The sequence below is a fragment of the Spinacia oleracea genome, chromosome 1, assembly GCF_020520425.1.
Source record: "Spinacia oleracea cultivar Varoflay chromosome 1, BTI_SOV_V1, whole genome shotgun sequence".
Lineage (NCBI taxonomy): Eukaryota > Viridiplantae > Streptophyta > Magnoliopsida > Caryophyllales > Amaranthaceae > Spinacia > Spinacia oleracea.
In genome coordinates this window covers 20455363-20461450 of record NC_079487.1, presented here as the reverse complement: position 1 = coordinate 20461450, position 6088 = coordinate 20455363, and positions in this window count along the sequence as shown.

Sequence of the window (6088 nt, the reverse complement as noted above, 5' to 3'; positions counted from 1 at the left end):
AGTTTTGCCCAATTATATAAACTATTCCAATAAACGAAAGTTGATTTGATTATTAACTAATAAACTAAAGCAATAATATAAATGCAGAGTTTACCAATGAATTAAAGGTCGACGGCATACGTTCGGTCCACCATGCTTATACCAATCCAATTAAACAAATCAATTCTACAATGAATAAACTAGGCCGTGTAATTAAAGTACATGTTAATGAGCAATATTCATTGTCGAATAATAAAACAAATCAATTCGACAATGAATAAACAAGGCCGAGTAATTAAAAGTACATGTAAATGAGCAATATTCATTGTCGAATTGATTTGTTTATTGGATTGGTATAAACATGGATTATGAACAAAATCAACTTGGGCATAAACAACAAACGAAGAAAACGCAGTACCTGGGCATACGAAGAAAACGCAGTGAAATGGTATAAACATGACTTCCCTTACTTAGCCCTAGAAAACGATTACTCGCTGATAACTAATTTAGCAAACATGAAATATGAAATCAATATGAAATTCATAATGAACAATATTAAGAACAATATTTCAAAGCAAGACAAAGTATGAAAATACCTCTATATTGATCAATGGAAATGAAACGTACTAGGGGTCAATAATATGAATAGAGAAAACAAAAAAATAACGTGAAAAAGAAATTCTATGAAAAATTAAACATAAGGGAAATAAATTAATTTCCTTGGAGTATCTAAAGTTTCTATTTCTAAGCTAAAAAAAATTAAGAAAATAAAAATATAAGTTGCCAACGATTGGTCGATGGATGATGACGTGGCAATGAAACCCGAGCACGACCAAGTCACCCAAGCGACGCACTGTGCGCGCACTGTGGGCGCAGGCACCTCTCAGGCCGAAGGATCTCGCTGGGCATCGAGTGATCCCTCGCTGGGTTGTGCGCGAAGAAGGTTGGTGTGGGCTTGCAGGCGAAGCAACAAGGCATTGACAGATGAGTGCTCGTTGGAGGCTTGTTGTGGTGTGCGCGGTGAAGGGCAACGACAGCGGGAGATCCCTCGTTGGAGGCCAGTGATCCGTCGTTAGGACTGTTGCGCGGCGAAGCATGGTGGGCGGCTGATGTGGTGTGCGCGATGAAGGGCAGCGGCAACGCGAGATCCCTCGCTAGCACTGTTGCGCGACGAAGCATGATGGGCGGCAAATCCAACGTGGGATTTCCAGCGGGAACGAAAAAGGTTACAATAGTTGATATCGACGAGGCCGCAGGCCCGCTGGGAGGGCACTGGATTTCCTGCACAAGTAGAGTAGTGGGCCGGCGCGCAAAGGATGGCGAGAGATCTCTAGTTGGCTGTCGAGCCATCCTTCGTTGGATGTTTGAGCTTGCTATTGGGCCAGCACGCACGCAATTTCAAGGCATATATTGCCGCTGCATTCCCATGGCTTGTCGTCGCAAATCATTCCCAAAATCCATTCTTCGATAAAAAACGTCGTCTTCTACACGAATCATTCGATAATCATTCACATCACCTCTAGACACTCCGAGAGCCTCAAAATGGCCGTAATTTCACCTGAAACATTAAAGAAAACACAAACAAAGAGTAATAGAGTACGATAATGACAAGTTATGCAAATGTGACCCTAAATGCAACTAAAATGAGACGAATGCCTAGAAATGCAACCTAACTGTGCCTAAAATACCCTATACAAATATGATTCATCAAATTCCCCCAAGCTAGACTGTTACTTGTCCCCAAGCAACACTAAACCAAAGACAGAGAAAAGTGACGCACATGACTTTCATTAAACCATGGTAAGACCAACCCAACTCTCGAGCAGACAATCAAACAGAGTTATTGAGACAGAAATCTAGTTCGAATACAAATAGAACATGGGGGTAAGATGACAATAACAAGAAATAACTTTCACTCAATTACAAAACAAACATGACAATCAAGGGGTCTTTATAATAAGCTTGTAATGGGGCTAGGTAAAAAAATAAAGGGTAGGATAATTGGGAAAAAGTGAGAGTATAAGGTCCAACTTGGGGAGCAAAGGTGAACTATATGCGTCGGCTTGATAATGCCGAAAATCCAACCCCATCGAACCATGAAACCCGAACAATCGACCAAGTTATAACAAAGGGGGAGAACATAATAATATAATGCCAATGATCTTTCTTCAATCCCCTTTCCTTGCCTTCAAACTATATACAAAATGGATAACATATTTTTTATGATTTTTTATGATTTTTTTTTATTTTGATTTTTTTGATTCTTTTGATATAAATAGTAATGATAACTGTTACAAGCTTTATTGCCAACAGTTATATACACTATTTTCGAGCCACAAATCCAAACATTGCCTCGAACCACGAACTATTAGCTTAGTACGCCAATCAACCGAACTCAACGAAACCATTACGAACACCCAAGCTCCCCCAAGCTAGACTTGGGACAAGTAACCAACGAGGCTAATGAAGGAAATAATGCCCTTGGTCCAAGTATGCATTCAATGCTAAGTCTAATCAATGCGGTTCAGTATTGATTAAACAAGTTAATAAATTCAGTGAGATCAAGTGAGCTGAATGCCTAGCTAGAGGCCGCTTTAGTTCAAGTGGAATTAATAATATTAATCCACAACTTACTCTTGACTGAACCCGAAGGGTCACACAAATAGTACGTCAACAGATCAAGTATTTAAGTGAATATATTATTCATTAAGTACTCCATTTACGAACATTCAGAAACGACGGATCTCGGTTCCAGTGGGAGCTGAAATCGTCAAAAGGCAAAATAAATGTAATACCTCGTATTTTTCTATTATTATAAATATATTTTATTATATTTATAAATCATTTCGTTGTATTTTTACAAATTAATTTCATTTAATGAGAATTAAATGCGCTTTTATTTTTAAGTAATTTAAATATTAATTATTTAAAAAACCGTATTTTTATTAAATAAATTCAAGGAATTTATTTAGTCGGGAATTGTTGGGTCGTATTTCAAAAACGAATTTAATAAACTTAAAGCCCGGTCGTTTTGTTTTAATTAAACCCAACAAAGCTTGCAAGGAAATTAATGAACTAAGCCCGAAAGCAAGCTCAACTCAAAATTACCCTAACCTAGCCCACAAGGGAGAGAAAACCTATAAATAGACCTCATATCAAACCCCAAAAATAAAAAATTCAGAAATCTCTCTCTCTCCTCTTTTCCTCTCCTTGCGGCACACCCACACATGAAGGAAATAGTGCCCTTGGTCCAAGTATGCATATAATATTAAGTCTAATAAATGCGGTTCAGTATTAATTAACAAGTTAATAATTCAGTGAGATCAAGTGAGCTGAATGCCTGACTAGAGGCCGCTTCAGTTCAAGTGGAATTAATTATATTAATCCACAACTTACTCTTGACTGAACCCATAGGGTCACACAAATAGTACGTAAACGGATCAAGTATTTAAAGATATTAAATACTCCATCTATGGATATTCGGAATCTACGGATCTTGGTTTCAGTGGTAGCTGAGATCGTCACAGGCAAGAAATGAATACTCCGGAAACGATGATATTGCCGGAAACGGAAATATGGATCGTATCGGAAATATAAATATTATCCAAGTCGTAGAAGTTGCCGGAAACGAAAACATGGTACGTATAGGAAAATATTATCGGAAATGGAAATATTGCCGGAATCGGAAATATTGCCGGAAACGGAAATATTGTCAGAATCGGAAATATTATCGGAATCGGAAAATAATTCCGGAAACGGAAATATTAAATATTTGTTCGAAACGGAAATTAATTCCGGAATCGAAAATATTAAATATTGTTCGTATCGGAAATAAATTCCGGAATCGGGAATTTAATCGAAAGCGTATCGTACGAATTAGCATCGGACGAGGCCTGCCAGACGAAGGCCCAACACGAAGCCGGGCCATCGCCCAGCAAGCCAAGCGCGCCACACGAACAGCCAAGGCCACGCCAGGCCCAGCGCAAGGCCAGGCCCAGCAGGCCGTGGCAGCGCGCGCAGCTGCGAGCAGTGGGCTGCGAGCATTGCTGCTGCTCGCGTGGGCTTGTAGCTCGCGTGGGCCGAGCGGCCGTGTGGGCTGTGCGCGGGCATGGCCTGCACGCTTGCGGGTCATGCTCGTGTAGAGTTTGTGTTCACATACGAAACCTAAAGAGTATAGGATTTGTTTAATGATTAAATTCCTAATCCTAAAAGATAAATTAATTAAATAAGAATTATACTAGGATTCTAATTTAATTAATTCGTATCCTAGTAGGATTCGATTACTTATTCCATCGTCTATAAATATGAGTTAAGGGCTCATAATTTAGATGGTGTATTCAAGTATTCAAAGTGATTTTGAGTGCAAAATTCAGTCACATAATTGCCTACAAATAGCCGAAAATTCCATGTACCTTAAGGGCGATTCTAGTTGATCAAGCTTAAGGCGGATCCGGACGTGCTGTGGACTATCTACGGAGGGACGACACTTGGAGTCCTAAAGACTTGTTCTTGTTCGGTTCGGGCGCAGCTAGGGAGGGCACGCAACAAAGTGTATGCATCTAAACTATGCTAAATGATTATGTGTAAATAATATGCTTTCCTGGCTTTATGGTTTTTCCGCATGATTTATGTTTTGTCATATGAATCATAACCTAACAGTGGTATCACGAGCCTCTTATTATTTTCATAATCTAAATTGCATAAACATGGTTAAATTTCACAAATTTGCAAGGAATTAAAAGGGGTGATTAATTTTTGTAATTGTTAATTAATTGCAAATTGCGTTTATTTAATTATATGTACGCAGTTTTTCGGCAGTTTCTTCGTTACTCATCCAAATCGAGTGATTTTTGGGTCAATTCCACATGTAAAAGGCATTCTAAATTTTTGATTGACCTACAGTATATGTTTAACAAGTTTGAATGCCTAGCCTTGTTAATTATACAATCTAATTTGTAATTATGATTAATTTGTTGAAATTCGAATAATATAGAATTAATTTGATTTTCATAATTAATTAATAGTTTAATTAGGTATCTATGATTAAAATCCACCACAAAAATTGTTAATTTATGTTAAGATTTTAATTTTTATGACCTAGATTTGAATCCATGTTAATCGGAAATTAATTGATTAATAAATTTTCGATTTTTCGCCCTAAAATTATGAAATTAATATGTTATTAATTTGTCATTAATTTTGAATTAAAAATTTTGAATTTTTATAAAAACGCTCATTAATGTTGCACGCACAAAGCAATGGAAGCTACGTGTTACCCTTAAGGGGTGTTGTATAGTGCGGGCACGCGACGACGAGCAAGGGAGCTCGTCGCCCGTGCGGTACGAATGCAGCGAGCGACAAAGCGCATGGCGCGCGCACGAGGCAAGGGAGCCTGTGCGTGTGTGTCGTGTGTGCTATGCGATGGGCGAGGGCGACGATGCAAGGCACGAGCGACGAGCAAGACGCGTGTGGGCAGCGATGCTGCCGCGCCACAGCGCGCCTGGCTCGCCCAGCAAGCAAGAAGAACGCGCGAGCAGGGAGCGATCCCTCGCTCGGCGCGCGCTAGCCTGCGCAGCAACACGCGACACAGCACAAGGCTGCGCGCAGCGTGGCCAACAATGGCTCCGTGTGCGTGTGGCGTGTGGCTGCCTGTGGCGTGTGGCTGTGTGTGCCTTGTGCAACGATCGATGGAGCGAGGCGCGCTGCCTCGTGGCTTGATGGGGCTTGGGCGCAAGCCCAAGTGCCTCGTCTTGCGACGATTGGTACGTTTTGATTTTAATTTTGAATTTTCAGTTCGGAAATAATTTTAATTAACTTTAAAATTGATAATTTAAATTGTTTTCTTGGAGTTTAATTTTGAATATTATAATTATTATAAATGTTAATTTATACTAATTATTTTACTAAAATTAAATCCTTGAATTAATTTTAATTCATTTAATTCAACTGAAAATAAATTAAATAAATGGATACAATTAGAATTTTATATGAGCTTTAAATTTTAATTAAACTTGTATGTTTCCGGTTAGACTAGAAATACATTTTTATGTTTAAAATTAGTAAAGCATATAAAGTTATTGGTTTAAGTGGGAGCAATTTTAGTCATAAA